General features: G+C 48.3%; 1 protein-coding gene across 1 annotated transcript in view; it reads left to right on the forward strand.

Moving 5' to 3' along the window:
* CALN1 (calneuron 1) overlaps window positions 1-16,878 on the forward strand; it is an 834,322-nt gene that overhangs the window by 304,440 nt on the left and 513,004 nt on the right. The window lies entirely within an intron of this gene.

Raw genomic sequence — 16,878 nt, forward strand, 5'->3', positions numbered from 1 at the left:
CATTTCTGACCCCCAGGTCACTGCTGTCAACAACGTGGTCAGAGGTACGGGCTCACAATAAAACGTTCAAAATCGAAACTGAAACTGTTTTCCTGTGAAATATGTTAAGGAACTTCCTTTCCTGGGTAAAGACTTGTGTATAAGGTAAAATAAATAACCAAAAACAAAAATACTCCTCCACACCTTGGGCTATGTTCACAAGTATCATTTTTTATGCGTTTTTGCACTTTTGTATTGCTTTCATCCGTGACAAATGCATTCACCGGGAAATGTCATTTTAACATTTTACAACCTTATCTGGCCATGTGCTGTGTGACACATGCATACAGTGCTGAAAAGACATGGGAACAGCATGGGGAAGACCCCTGGAAGCATCTCTGACACCCAGGTCACTGCCTAAAAGTGTGCCCATCAGAAGTGATCCTTGCCGCATCAGAAGATGCAGACTTGCAACTATCCCCATGCAAGTCCTTGTCCCAGGGCAGTGTTCAATTGTACCTCCCCCATTCCTTGCAAAGCAAGCGCAAGTATGCAGGTGGCCACCCACCCACCCCCAGGCTGCAATACCATATTGCTTGCTTGCTTGCACTTGAAATTGGGCCTTTTAGGCATGTGGAGGCGGAATCTGGCCACCACGTCATGGCTGCGTCGACGGCCTGGTATCCATACTCAGTCCCCAGCCACCCGGCGGCCGGGTGTCCATGCTTAGTCCCCTGCCGCCAGGGGGCGGCCGGGTGTCCATAATCGGTCCCCAGCCGCCCTGCGGCCGGGTGCCCACGCACGGTCCCCAGCCATCTGGGGGCTGCCGGGTGTCCATAAACGGTCCTCAGCCGTCCCTATTTGTCCCGGTGCGCCTTATACACAAATGCGCATACCAAAACATTACCTGTTTCCTCCCCAGTGCATTTAGTGGGAAGGACAGCCTAACCACAAACACATGGAAAAGTGAATGTGGCCAGGGATGGTCCATCTCACTGACGCCTTCACACTTTGTTAATATTGTGGAAGCCGGGACACAGTTGGACACTGGAATGCAAAACGTCCTCCAGACATAGAGGATTGCGGGTCCTGGGTCAATCAGGCTTCAACACAAAGTTCAGAAGGTAGACAGCAGCAGAGGTCGGCCTCCTACACAATGAGTAAATTATTCATGATCATGAGGCCATCCAACTCCTTAGCTTTCTGTTCCTTGGAATGCATGCGCATGTATGTAGTAGCGGCTAGGCCTGAGGTGGTCAACGTTTTGGCGCATATCCTACCTCCTCCGAGAATTGCTGGATGTTTTCCTGCTACTATCCCAATTCTATGACTCCCGTTAAAACAAAGCTTCAAGTGATGAATGATGGATGAGGTGGTGGCAAAGGAGAAAGAGCAGGAGGAACAGGGACCATTCACATATCAGGCCAGTCAACCACACATGTCTTGTAGGATATGTTTCTGTACCAAAACGAGCGGTTCGGCTACACAGTTATAAGGCATACAGTGAGTGCAATGCCTACCAAAAATTTCGAGGCACTCCAATGCCCCTTGGAAGTGACATGGAGGTCAGAGGGCCTTAACTAAACCGTTTTTTCCATTTATAGCAACTGAGTCTCCTGTACACTGTTGGCCTAAGCAGTGAATGGAAGGCTTTCCAAAAATTATGAGGAACTGCAATGCCCCTTGAAGCAGACATGGATTACAGCATATTAAAAACCTTCTACCCATTATTGGGGAGTGGGTCTCCCTTAGTGTTTGCCTATGCATTGAAAATCAAAAGCTGGCTTAAATTAGAAGGAAATGCAATGCCCGTTGGAAGAGTCGTGGAGGTTAGAGGTAATTAAAAACAACATTTCAATGCCCCTTGGAAGAGCTGTGGAGTTCAGAGTGGTTTAACAAGACGGTTTTAATGCCCCTTGGAAGAGATGTGGAGGTCACAGTAGCTTAACAAGACGGTTTTAATGCCCCTTGGAAGAGACGTGGAGTTCAGAGTGGTTTAACAAGATGGTTTTAATGCCCCTTGGAAGAGACGTGGAGGTCCCAGTGGAATAAAAAGACAATATCAATGCCCCTTGGAAGAGTGATGGTTACAGTGGAATAAAAAGACAATATCAATGCCCCTTGGAAGAGTGGTGGAGGTCGCAGTGGAATAAAAAGACAATATCAATGCCCCTTGGAAGAGTGGTGGAGGTCGCAGTGGAATAAAAAGACAATATCAATGCCCCTTGGAAGAGTGGTGGAGGTCGCAGTGGAATAAAAAGACAATATCAATGCCCCTTGGAATAGACGTAGAGGTCCCAGTGGAATAAAAAGACAATATCAATGCACCTTGGAAGAGTGGTGGAGGTCCCAGTGGAATAAAAAGACAATATTAATGAGCCTTGGAAGAGACGTGGAGGTCACAGTAGCTTAACAAGACGATTTTAATGCCCATTGGAAGAGACGTGGAGTTCAGAGTGGTTTAGCAAGACGGTTTTAATGCCCCTTGGAAGAGACGTGGAGGTCCCAGTGGAATAAAAAGACAATATCAATGCCCCTTGGAAGAGTGGTGGAGGTCGCAGTGGAATAAAAATACAATATCAATGCCCCTTGGAAGATTGGTGAAGGTCGCAGTGGAGTAAAAAGACAATATCAATGCCCCTTGGAATAGACGTGGAGGTCCCAGTGGAATAAAAAGACAATATCAATGCCCCTTGGAAGAGTGGTGGAGGTCCCAGTGGAGTAAAAAGAGAATATCAATGACCCTTGGAAGAGACATGGAGGTGACAGTAGCTTAACAAGATGATTTTAATGCCCCTTGGAAGAGACGTGGAGGTCAGAGTGGTTTAACAAGATGGTTTTAATGCCCCTTGAAAGAGACGTGGAGGTTACAGTAGCTTAACAAGACGGTTTTAATGCCCCTTGGAAGAGACGTGGAGGTACCAGTGGAATAAAAAGACAATATCAATGCCCCTTGGAAGAGTGGTGGAGGTCGCAGTGGAATAAAAAGACAATATCAATGCCCCTTGGAAGAGTGGTGGAGGTCCCCTTGGCATAAAAAGACAATTTCAATGACCCTTGGAAGAGACGTGGAGGTTACAGCTTAACAAGATGGTTTTAATGCCCCTTGGAAGAGACGTGGAGGTCACAGTGGAATAAAAAGACAATATCAATGCCCCTTGGAAGAGACGTGGAGGTCCCAGTGGAATAAAAAGACAATATCAAAGACCCTTGGAAGAGACGTGGAGGTTACAGTAGCTTAACAAGACGATTTTAATGCCCCTTACAAGAGCCATGCAGTACAGCATATTAAAACATTATTTCCATTATTGGGGAGTGGGTCTCCCATAGTCTTTGCCTATGTCTTCCAAGCAAAAGCTGCCAAAAATTAGGATGGAGGAACTTGCAATGCCCCTTACAAGAGCCATGCAGTACAGCATATTACAAACATAAGTCCCATTATTGGGGAGTGGGTGTCCCATAGGATTTGCTTATGCCTTGCAAGCAAAAGCTGCCAAAAATTAGGACGGAGCAACTTGCAATTAGAGATGAGCGTTGTTCTACTCGAACTGTTCGCCAATCTCAAATTCGAGCTGTTTTGGGCGGTGTTCGAGCCGGTCGGCGAACACGAACAATTTGAGAAAAATTCGGCTGTTCGAGGTTATGTTCGATAACTGTTCGTGCACCAAAATCATAACTGGATTTTTTCTCAGTAATGATGAAAATTAATGTTAATACGCAGTTTGAGTGTACAGCGGGGCGGGGGGAGGGGCAGGGGATGGATCTCTGCAGGAACAATGAAGATCTCCATTTTTTTTTCTCTTTCCCGCATTTGCAGTGGGGAGGTGCAATCTGTCAGCCTATCAGCAGCGCACACACGGAGCGAAGTGCTTTTTTTCACACAAGCAAGGGCATGTGTGATTGACAGTGTATGTCACATGTCCTTGCCCTATAAGACCAAGCCATTTTCCCCGTCGCCACCATTTTCTCACTGCTGCAGCTGCGTGTTAGACGGCACCGCTGTTGCTGTGTGCGCTATACCTTGTTAATTTTAAGCCAATTTTCGCACAAATATACAGATAGCTTGGGAGTAGGGAATAGTTGTGATTGCAGTCCTTTTAAGGACTAGGTTACAGCATTTCCTACGACTTTTATCAGGCAGGTCTGTGCTCTTAAATAGATAGATTGTGGGAGTAAAGACTAATTGTAATTGGAGTCCTTTTCAGGACTAGGTTACATGAGTTCCTATCAGTTTTTGCCAGGCAGGTCTGTGCCAGTGCTGTGCAAGTTTTTTTCACAGCATTTGGCTGAATCTAGCAAAGCTAATCCTTTTTGGCCTATTGCAGAGTGTGTTAGTCAGTGGAGTAGCCTATCTGTGTTGCAAGATATACCACCTGTGTATAGAATACCAATTTTTTTACTGCACCTAGTGAAGTAAAATCTTTTGGGCATAGCATCATTCTATTAGTCCATCTATACTGACCTCCATCAGGTTGCAAACTGAATATAATTTTTTTCTGCATCTAGCTCTGAAAAAATATTTGGGCTTCTAGCAGTGTGTGGGACTTGTTCTATTAGTCCATCTATACTGACCTCCATCAGGTTGCAAATTAAAAATAATTTTTTTCTTCATTTAGCTCTGAAAAAATATTTGGGCTTCTAGCAGTGTGTGGGACTTGTTCTATTAGTCCTTCTATACTGACCTCCAGCAGGTTGCAAATTGAATATAATTTTTTTCTGCATCTAGCTCTGAAAAAATATTTGGGCTTCTAGCGGTGTGTGGGACTTGGTCTATTAGTCCATCTATACTGACCTCCATCAGGTTGCAAATTAAAAATAATTTTTTTCTGCATCTAGCTCTGAAAAAATATTTGGGCTTCTAGCAGTGTGTGGGACTTGGTCTATTAGTCCATCTATACTGACCTCCATCAGGTTGCAAATTAAAAATAATTTTTTTCTTCATTTATCTCTGAAAAAATATTTGGGTTTCTAGCAGCGTGTGGGACTTGTTCTATTAGTCCATCTATACTGACCTCCATCAGGTTGCAAATTAAAAATAATTTTTTTCTGCATCTAGCTCTGAAAAAATATTTGGGCTTCTAGCAGTGTGTGGGACTTGGTCTATTAGTCCATCTATACTGACCTCCATCAGGTTGCAAATTAAAAATAATTTTTTTCTGCATCTAGCTCTGAAAAAATATTTGGGCTTCTAGCAGTGTGTGGGACTTGGTCTATTAGTCCATCTATACTGACCTCCATCAGGTTGCAAATTGAATAAAAAAAATTTCTGCATCTAGCTCTGAAAAAATATTTGGGCTTCTAGCGGTGTGTGGGACTTGGTCTATTAGTCCATCTATACTGACCTCCATCAGGTTGCAAATTAAAAATAATTTTTTTCTGCATCTAACCCAGCCAATAGTTTTGGCCTAATACCACAGTTTGGCCACTCAGCTCTGCTCGGTTACCATCCATTGTTTTTTTGTGCAAACAACTCCAGAGTTGTGAATTAGTTAACCACCAAAAAGAGTGGAAAAAGGCCTGCTGCTGGTGGAAAGGGGAATAGGCGTGTTGGGAAGGGGAAAAAAGGTTGTGTCCGTGGGGTAGGTGCAGAAGAAAGACCATCTTCCAGCCAAACTAAAATGTCTACTTCTTTTAGCGGACAATGTGATAAGATCCCTTTCTTACGGCCACGCCAATCGCTACAAATTCCAGATGAGGCACAAAAACAGCAGGTGCTTCAACGGATATCAAGTGCTCCTTTAAGTGGGCTCTCCTCCACATCAACTTCAACATCACAAATACTCCAGTCCTCAAAGGTGTCACCCAAATCGCACTTGCTTCCTCACAGCTCCCAAATCTCCAGCTGCCCGTCTGAGTATGAGGTAGAACAGATGGTTGAGTCTGCAGAGCTGTTTACTCATACTATAGCCTGGGAATCAGAGGTCGACTCCAGCGCTTCTGTGAATCCAGACGAGGAAATGATCTGCACTGATGCCCAGAATCTTTATGAGTCGGATCCAGGACCAGACGCAGAAGGTTCTGACCATAATGTAGACCCTCATTCCCAAACTGTAACTCCTGTTGGTGGAGACAATGAGGAAGACGATGATAAGACTCAAATACCTGATTGGAGCGACAACTTTAGTTTTTTGTCAGGGCAGGAACAGGTTGGCTCTGAGGACGACGGGTGTGATAACGCACAGGGTGATGATGATGAGGTCGGAGATCCCACTTACTGTCAACCCACAGTCAGCCAAGAGATGAGGTCAGCAGAGGAGGTGGAGGAAGATGCTAGTGACGACGAGGTCAGGTTGCGCCTTCCTGGACAGAGACGTAGTACTGGAAGCACGTCAACAACTGCATCCTCAAACACAACTCTGCCTCTCACCACAAGTCGTGGTGGCTCTTCAGGTCGCATGGGTGCTAAGCCTTGCATAGCCTGGGCATTTTTTCAGATCGATAAAGATGACCCAACTCGTGTTATCTGTAACATTTGTCAGCAAAAGCTAAGTAGAGGCCAAAAAATACATAGTTTGAGTACTTCATGCATGAACCGGCACATGGACATGAAGCATAAGTTGCAGTGGGAAGCTCAGTGTGCTACAATGCGGTCTAGCCGGCCGGGCCAACCACCGTCTGCCATATCTTGTGCATCTTCATCCTCTGTGACTGGGGGGACAGCAGTCACACCTGTTTTGGGGCGCAGACCTGCCACCTCTTTACCCGCAACAGCCAGCGTGATTGGCAGGTCATCATTTTCTTTGGAGGTGGTAACACCAGCTGGTCTTGAGCGCTGTCCGACATCGATAGCACCACCTTTGGATCAAGGCAACCTAACATGTCCGCCTGCATCTTCCTCACAGACCGGCAGTTTGCCGGGGACACCCTTATCAACCCCGTCTAAGCACAATAGCCAGCCCTCGGTCCCTCAGATGTGGACAAGTAAAAGACCATTTCCTCCTAGCCATGAGAAAGCTAAGAGGTTGAATTTCACCATCTGCAAGCTCTTGGCTACAGAAATGCTGCCTTTCCGCCTGGTGGACACAGAGGATTTTCGAGACCTTATGTCCGTCGCAGTGCCCCAGTACCAGATGCCCAGTCGGCACTACTTCTCAAAGAAAGGTGTGCCTGCGCTCCACCAGCATGTCGCACACAACATCACCGCTTCTTTGAGAAACTCTGTGTGTGACAGGGTGCATTTCACCACAGACACTTGGACGAGTAGGCATGGACAGGGGCGTTACATGTCGCTGACTGGGCACTGGGTAACTATGGTGACAGCAGGACAAGGGGCTGCTGTCCAAGTCTTGCCGTCCCCACGAGTTGTGCGTCAATCCTCTTTATGTCATTTTTCCTCCACTGCTTCTGCCTCCTCAACCTCCTCTCGGTCTTCCACCTGCACCCAAAGCCTGTCTGGTCATGCCACAAGCTTTCTAACTGCGCAGAAGGGATCCTGCACACCTCCTTACTATGCTGGCAGTAGGGCTCAACGTCATCAGGCGGTTTTTACATTGAAATGTCTGGGAAATGTGAGTCACACAGCTGAGGAGTTGTGGTCAGCTCTGGAGAACCAATTTCATGAATGGTTGTCTCCACTGGACCTGAAACCAGGGAAGGCCGTGTGCGACAATGCTGCAAACCTGGGTGCGGCCCTTCGCCGGGGCAATGTCACACACGTGCCTTGTATGGCTCACGTGTTGAACCTGGTTGTCCAGCAATTTTTAGCCCACTATCCCAGACTAGATGGCCTTCTGCAGAGGGCACGGTCGCTGTGTGCTCACTTCCGCCGTTCGCATCCCGCAGCTCAGCGACTTACATCTCTACAGAAGTCGTTGGGCCTGCCACTTCACCGGCTAAAATGCGATGTGCCTACCCGGTGGAATTCAACTCTGCACATGTTGCAGCGACTGTGGCAGCACCGACAAGCCCTGGTGCAATACGTTCTGACGTATAGCCTGGGCCAACGAGATTCAGAGGTGGGGCAAATCACGCTGGAGGAGTGGTCTCAGATCAGGGACCTATGCACCCTTCTGCACAGTTTTGAAATGGCGACGAAGATGTTTAGTGCTGACGATGCCATTATCAGCATGACTATTCCGGTGATTTACATGCTGGAGCACATGTTAAACAGAATTCGGAGTCAGGTGGTGGCACAAGAGGAGGTGGAGGAAGTAGAGGAGGAGGAGTTGTATGCGGAAGGGCTAACATCTGCAAGGTCCAGACGGTCGGCAGCACCAGGGCGGCAGGCATGTGAGGGTGGGGGAGATGATTTTACCAGGGCGCATGGTAGCAGCCAAACTAGTGAGGAAGGTGCAGGAGCCCAGGAAGAAGTGGAGGACGAACTGATGGAAGACTCATCAGATGAGGGAGACCTTGATCACATTTCTGTTGTGCGAGGTTGGGGGGAGAGGACAGAGGAAGGAAGCATGATTGTTACCTCGCCACCAACACAACAGGGACTTGGTGCTCCTGGATGCGCAACACACATGAGTGCCTTCTTGCTGCACTACCTGCAACATGACCCTCGAATTGTGAGAATTAGAAATAATCCTGACTACTGGGTTGCCACACTGTTAGATCCCCGGTACAAAAGTAAATTTGCAGAAATTATTCCTGCCATAGAAAGGGATGCACGCATGCAGGAGTATCAGCAGAGACTGTTGCAGAATCTTACATGTGCTTTTCCACAAAATACCAGTGGTGCACGTAGTGAATCTCACAGTTCCAACTTGCCAACCGTGGTCTGTATGGAATTGTTCAATAAAGGGCCCAAAATTAAGATAACATAGATGGGAGAGGTCTCTATGAATAGGAATTCCTAAGTATTTGATACCCTGTGAGGGCCAGGCAAAGGGAAAGTTGGACTGGATGGAATCCTATATGGATTTAGGGAGGGAGACATCGAGGGCCTCAGACTTCGCTGCATTGATTTTAAAATTTGACCATGTAACAAAGTGATCTATTTCAGCCATAACAGCAGGGATGGATATATGTGATTGAGTGATATATACTAGGACATCATCAGCAAATAGAGAGCACTTGTACTCGGTGCCTCCCACCTCAATCCACCTAATATTGGGGTTATGGCGAATTGATGAGAGCAGGTGCTCCGTCACTAGGATGTATAAGAGAGGGGACAGAGGACATCCCTGCCTTGTCCCATTGGTGATTGTGAAAGGTGATGAAAATGTTCTGACGCACCCCCTGGGCCTTGGGACACCCGGAGCCGGACCCTTTTTGGTGGATGCTGGTGGTTGTAGTCTTCGTGGCGGCGATCCGGTTCCGTGGCTCAGGGCGGTCAAACCAGTGGCGGAACTATTTATGTGGTTTTGATGTTTAAATGTCCGACTACGCCACCCGTGGATTGCGGTCAGAGTGAACCGCCGCTACAGGGCAGACCGCTAAGGCTGGTGTTGTGGGTGCAGCAGAGCGTAGCATAACTCCCCACGGGAGGAGTATAGCCTCAGGGCAGTGTATGCGGAGGATGGGGGTGATGGTGCAGGGCAGCAGCAGTAACGACACGGAGTCAGTGATGCAGTTCAGGGCCTTTACTCACAGTTCTTATTATCCAGACCACGTCTGCAGGTAACGGCTGCCCACGTCGTACTGTGCTCACCAGGTGAGGGGCTCAGACAACTCCCAGATAACTTTGGAGCGCTTCACAGGACCCCCTTTGTGTGTCCTTTGTCTGGCCTTTCTTACCAACACTTCTGTCCGGCTGCCTCGGGCCTCCTCTTGGTAAACTTGGCGCCAGTTTCCCTGACCCTATGTGGTGCCTTCCTAGCGGGTGGAGCAAGGGGCTGCGCCACATAAAATGTCAGAGCCTCCGGTTTCTAGCTGAGGGTCGTTTCCTGCCTCCACTAGTTCGGGGACCGGTCTCCCCCTTTGGCCTGACCCCTCCACGCAGGTGGATTCGGGCGTGCGGTGGCGACTCGCCCGTCCGCACCCCTGGGATCCCTTCATTCCTCGTTCCTGGAGCCTTCTCCGCTCCTCTTCCTTCCTTCTCCCTCTTGCAGGCCTGGGCCTCTGTTACTAGGCCCGCCTCCGGAGCAGAGCTCATGCAGAGCCCCTGCTCCCTGCCACCTCTGCTCAGACTTCTCTGCACTGAACTAAGATGGTGCCCACCTTTTATACTCCCTTCTCAATGCACCCAGGAACTGCTTCCTCCCTGCTCCTGCACTGCAGGGTTCCCCTTCCTCAGTGTTCCCTCCCCCCACTCCAGCCAGGGACAGGGACTGTCGTGCCCATCTCAGGGGCATATTGGTCGCCCTGCCCCACGGCAATGTGGTGTAATGCATGCAGGTGTCGGGTCCTGATCCACACTCCATCCTTATCTGAGAGTGAGATATCACACCTCTGGGTGAGGTGCAATACGTCTGTAGCAACCGAGCCCTCGGTGCTACAGTTCCATTTATCTTCAGCCTAGGTGACATATTGTGATACAGGGCCATGATTTTGGCTATAAAAGGGTCCCCTAGACCCCTACCCCAAGCTTTTTAAGAGAATCATATATGGCGTGCCAGGAGACTCTATAGAATGCTTTCTCAGCATCCAACGAGAGTATCTACTTACAAATTTTTAACTGCATCTAGCCCAGGAAATACTTTGTGCCTAGTAGCAGTGTCTGCTAGTCAGCGGATTATCCCGGCTGTTAAGCAAGCTACACCACCTGTAGTTTGGACACTTAATTTTTTCAAAGGAAATGCTTCGGGACCACGGGATACTTAGTGAAGAGCATCAGGAGGCACCCCAAGGCATAGGGGCTGGGACTGGCACTAGGATGCCTTGCGGTGGACAGCCGAGCTCGATCCTTATAAAAGCTTTTTAACTGCAGCAGCTTTAGTGGACGCTACTGGAGCTGGAATTACGCGGCTGCTGGCATGAGACTTGCCCTCCAATAGATCCTTGTAAATGGATTTAAAGTGTATTCATTCAAATTAGAGGGACAATTTAAATTAAAAAGCTTAGAGCTGCCTCCACCACAGGGGGGCTCTCTCGACCCACCAGCGGACAGGCACCAGTATTGGGAGAGGGGGGCTGGCCGTCAGGGTTCACCGCGGCTCTGGCACAAACCCGGCGACACGGAGGTGGCACGGGCAGGAGCGGACTGGCCGTCTCGGCTTCTCACTTTTTGGATTTTAGAAGGGCATGACATGCCTATATCTGTGTCTCCCCCTCCTTTTACTCCTCCACCTCTTTTCTTTTCGCATGACTATATGTACTTGTCACTTTTCCATGTGTTAGTTGTGTCTTCTGAGCAGTTTGTCAGCTTTTGGACACCTTTGAAGGTGTTTTCTATGTGTTTCTATGTGTTTTTGTTTGCCTGCCATTGGTTTTAACGGTGTTCGAAGGTGTTCGACGAACAGTTCGACGAACAGTTCGGCGAACACACGGGTGTTCGACGAACCGAACCGAACTCGAACACTACGGGGGTGGCTCAACACTACTTGCAATGCCCCTTACAAGAGCCATGCAGTACAGCATATTACAAACATAAGTCCCATTATTGAGGAGTGGGTCTCCCATAGTCTTTGCCTATGCCTTCCAAGCAAAAGCTGCCAAAAATTAGGATGGAGGAACTTGCAGTGCTGACAACATGGACCACGGTCACCCTGGTGGTATAGTGGTGGTGGTGGATGAGGATAAGGAGAAGAGCAAAAAACAGCCGAAATGAGGAAGCGTATACCCATGTGTGGGGTGAAGCGGTGCATGGGAATACACCTCCTGAAATAACACAGTGAATTTGACTTTATGTTACTCTACTGTCATTTGGTGGTGATGAGAAGTCTGGCCCAATCCAGCCCTTGTTCATTTTGATAAGGGTCAGCTTGTCAGCATTGTCAGTTGACTGGAGAGTGCGCTTATCAGTTATAATTCCCCCAGCGGCACTAAAAACATGCTCCGATAACACGCTAGCGGCATGGCAGGCCAGGACCTCCAAGGCTTACAGAGCGAGTTCATTCCAAGTGTCCAGCTTGGATACCCAATAATTAAATGGCGCAGAGGAATCACGGAGGACGCTGGTACGGTCGACAAGGTACTCCCTCACCATCTTTTGAAACTTTCCACTCCTCGTGAGAGTACCCCGCGCCTCAGGGCCTGTAAGCTGGGCGGGTCTCAGAAAACTGTCCCAGAACGTTGACAGTGTTCCCCTGCCTCTGCTGGATTGGAGTTGCGTCTCTCTTGCCTGTACGCCTTCGTTGGGCAATGAACTGTGACCTCTGCTTCTAGCTTGTTCAGATGGGAATTTTTTTATCAGTTCTGCAGCAAGGGCCTTCTGGTACCGCCCCAGTTTTGTAGACCTCTCCACCTCAGGAATAAGAGAGTGAAAATTCTTCTTGTAGCGGGGGTCTAAAAGTGTCACCAACCAGTAATGACTGTCACCCAACATTTTGACAACGTGAGGGTTACGGTTAAGGCAGCGTAACATAAAGTCAGCCATGCGTGCCAGACTGGTAACGGGCAAGACTTCCGTGTCCTCACCAAGATGACGACTGACCATGCCCTCTTCCTCCTTCTCCTCCTCCCCCCTGTCCTCAGGCTACCCATGCTGAACCGACGGTATGACAGTTGTACAGGTACTACCGTCTACAGCGCATGATACCAGCTCCTGTTCTTCCTCCTCCTCCTCCTCTCCCTCATTGTCCCCCAATGCACGTTGGGATGAGATGAGGCTGGGGTGTGTGTAATCGCCCGCTACGGCTGCTTGATCCATCTCATCATATTCGGGCTGCAATGCCTCCTCTTTAATTCTCTGCAGAGAGCGTTGCAAAAGACAGTCAAGTGGGATGCTGATGCTAATGATGGCGTCATCGCCACTCACCATCTTGGTGGACTCCTCAAAGTTTGTCAGGATGGTACATATGTCAGACATCCAGGTCCACTCCTGAGGTCTTATGTGTGGAGTCTAACCTGAATATCAATGGCCTTGTTGCAGCTGGTACTCCAAAACTGCTCTCTTCTGCTCACAAATCCTTTGCAACATGTGGAGGGTAGAGTTCCAACGTGTGGGGACCTCACACACCAGTCGGTGTGCCGGAAGCTGCAAATGCTGCTGCAACACAGCAAGGGCGGCGGAAGCTGTAGCCGACTTCCGAAAATGAGCTGACTGGCGGCGTACTTTGACGAGCAGATCTGGCATCTCGGGGTACAATTTAAGAAACCGCTGAACCACGAGGTTAAGCACATGAGCCAGGCATGGTACTTGTCGCCTCAGAACCGCCACTAGGTTACGGCCATTGTCACACACGACCATGCCTGGATGTATGTTCAGCGGTCTCAGCCACAGATCTGCCTGCTCTTTCACAGCTGTCCACAACTCACAAGCAGTGTGAGGTTTATCACCTAAGCTTATGAGTTTCAGCACAGCCTGTTGCCGCTTGGCTGAAGCGGTACTGCAGTGTTTCCAGCTTGTAAAACTGATGTGGTGATATCTGAGATGGAGGTTGAACATGAGAAGGAGGAGGAGGATGATGCGCAGGAGCTGTACACTGTGGGGGCAACTCTGACTGACATAGGGCCTGCAATCCTCGGTGTGGGGAGGATGTGTTCCATCCCAAGGTCCGACTGGGTCCCGGCATCCACTATGTTTACCCAGTGTGCCGTCAGGGAGATGTACCGTCCCTGGCCACAAGCACTTGTCTACATGTCCGTTGTCAGGAGGACTCTCCCAGTAACTGCGTTGTTGAGGGCACGGCAGATGTTTTGGGACATGTGCTTGTGTAGTGCAGAGATGGCACACCGGGCAAAATAGTGTTGGCTGGGGACCGAGTACCGAGGGACGGCCACCGCCATAAGGTTGCGGAAAGATTCCGTCTCCACCAGCCTAAAAGGCAACATTTCCAACGCAAGCAGTCGTAAAATGTGCGAATTTATGACTGTGGCCTGTGGGGTGTTGGCTGTGAATTTCTGCTTTCGTTCAAAGGTCTGGGATATGGACATTTGAACGCTGCAGTGGGACGTGGACGTGGACATTGATGCTGTTTCTTGAGAAACTGCCATAACAAGTGAAGACTGAGAGGAGGCGGCATCTTTGCATGCAGTATGAACAGGGGATTGCCTTGCACATGCAACAGGGGGTTCTCTTACACGCACAACAGCGGAAGAAGCAGTGGTGACACCCGCTGACACTGGTCGTGGACCCTGGGGTTCGCCCCACAAAGTCGGGTGCTTTGCTGACATGTGACTGATCATGCTGGTGGTGGTCAGGCTGGTAGTTTTGTCACCCCTGCTGATGCTGGCCTGGCAGGTGGTACAAATGGCCTTTTTGGGGTTATCAGCAGAGTCTTTAAAAAAAATTCCAGACTCTGGAAGACCTACCGGTTGTACAGGCAACGTCCCTCATGTTGGTGTTACGGGGAATGGTTGCCCGCCTTCTGTCTGTGGCCACCACACTGCTTCTTCCTGCCTGTTGGGGTACTCTGCCTCCCTCCCCCTTTGTGCTGCTGGCCTCGCTCTGCGTGTTGTCCTGCCACGTTGGGTCAGTTATTAGATCATCCACCACCTCCTCCTCTTCCACTTCCGTACCACGGTCCTCCTCCTCACTTCGTGGCCATTGTGTCTCGTCATCGTCTACCTCTTGTGACAAATTTCCAGCATCGCCTTCCTGTGGCTGTGGCTGTTCAAATATTTGGCCATCACTACATGGGATCTCCTCTTCCACCACTTCAAGCGGTGCAGGCGAGGGGCCCAAATATGGAAATGGATCAGTGAACAGCTCTTCAGAGTGTCCAACTTTGGGATCAGTTGCTGTCTGACGACACTCGGCATGGTGGGAGGAAGGAGCATCAGGGTGAGGAGGAGTACGCTGTCGAGACTCACGGCTACTAAGACTTGACCGTGTGGAAGACAGACCGGAGGTGGTGGTGCCCAGGTGACTGAAAGTATTATCTGCTATCCAATTAATAACCTGTTCACACTGATCAGTTAGCAATAGTGGTGTTGTTGTGTGCTTCCCTAGTAATTCGGTCAAGAACTGGAAGCGAGAAGATGTGGCTGTTGGTTGTGGCGCATTTTCACCTTGGCCACGGCCCCGTCCTCTGCACGCACCATCACCAGAACGTCCAGTTCCATGTCCCTTGCCACGCGCCTTGCCCATTGTAAATGAAGTAAAATAGGTTACACTTGCACTATCAATGGCAAAAGGGTAATAAAAAGGAGATTAGAACCGTGGAAGAGGAAAACCACAGTTCTATTTCTCTGGCCTACACCAGAATCTTTTAAACATATATTTGTGTCTGAACAGTCAGAGAGACACTCAAACTGTTTTTTTTATGTAAAAAATGCAAAAAGGTGGATTACACCCAGATTTGAACCGTGGAAGAGGAAAACCACAGTTCTAGTTATCTGGCCTACACCAGAATCTTTTAAACAGATATATTTTTGTCTGAACAGTGAGCGAGACACTCAAACTGTTTTTTTTTATGCAAAAAGGTGGATTACAACCAGATTTGAACCGTGGAAGAGGAAAACCACAGTTCTATTTCTCTGGCCTACACCAGAATCTTTTAAACAGATATATTTGTGTCTGCACAGTCAGCGAGACACTCAAACTGTTTTTTTATATGGAAAAAATGCAAAAAAGTGGATAATACAGAGATTTGAACCGTGGAACTGCAAAACCACAGTTCTAGTTATCTGGCCGAAACCTGACTCTTTTAAACAGATATATTTGTGTCTGAACACTCACAGACACACTCAATTTTTTTTTGGGGGGGGGGGGAATACCAAAAGGTTAATAAGACGAGTATTTGTACAGTCTGACTGAGAAAAAAAAAAAAGAGAATTTAGATGAAAAAAAAGGATTTTTCCTGGCCCCTCAGACCTGGGGCTAAGTTTACCAATTTGAGAAGCAGCACACAGGACTGTAGTGCAGTATAACCACTGTGTCTCCTATGCAGCCTGCCTGCCTGATATCTGTGATGGATATTAGTCCTGAGAAGGACTGTTTGTTTGATTTTGCAGGCTTTAGAGACCCTACACTACCTATTTCGCAGTATAAATCTCTCCCTAGCTCAGCAGCACTCTTCCTACACCATCTGATCCGGAGCGACTGTGTCCAAGATGGCGGCGCCCTGTTTTAAATACTCGAGGTGACGCTGTGCGGCCAGCCAATCACTGTAATGCCCACAACCAACATGGTTGCGGCATTACAGTGACTGGCTGGCAATCCCTGCATGTTCATTGTCTCTGTAAAGAGCGCCAAACATGCAGGACGTAGACCCGAGGTCCCGCCCGAGTAAACCGAAAATGCTCGGTGCTCGCCGAACATCCCGAGTAGTGAAATGCTCGGGAGAGTACCGAGCAGTGTCGAGCATGCTCACTCAACACTAATAGCTATCTCTTATTTCATGACGGTGTGTGGCTGTTGCCTTGTCCTGTGCAGTCAGACAGCTATATAGAAAAACACTGATTGGGGCATGTGCAGTACAAGCCAACAGTCACTGAAGATGTTCTCACTATCCCTTCTTGGCCATAAAGCAGGCAAACTGCATAGAGCACAAAAGTCACATAATCCAATTACTACAGAAATCATCTGCACATATTTAACCACTGCAGGTAAAGTCTGCTGCTAAAAAGCTACTACTAGATGAACTATACTGTTAACAACATATAACAAAAATATTGTTCAGTTAAACTTACCAAAGGAAAAAAAAAGAAATGTAGTTGGGTGTGGTTTTTCCACAAAGTTTTACACAGAATGGGTTTATTATCATGGTAAAACTCCTTTAATGACAGAGTTTAATGATTCTAATGAGCTTTGGCCAAATCATTTACCTTCTCCGTCTAGATAATGTAGAATCATAGAATGGTAGAGTTGGAAGGGGCCTCCTGGGTCATCTGGTTCAACCCCCTTCTCAATGCAGGATTCACTAAATCATCCCAGACAGATATCTGTCCAGCCTCTGATGTACTCTTTGA

This window comes from Phyllobates terribilis, unplaced genomic scaffold, assembly GCF_046119375.1.
Source record: "Phyllobates terribilis strain yellow unplaced genomic scaffold, ASM4611937v1 Scaffold_2__4_contigs__length_985480577, whole genome shotgun sequence".
Taxonomy (NCBI): domain Eukaryota; kingdom Metazoa; phylum Chordata; class Amphibia; order Anura; family Dendrobatidae; genus Phyllobates; species Phyllobates terribilis.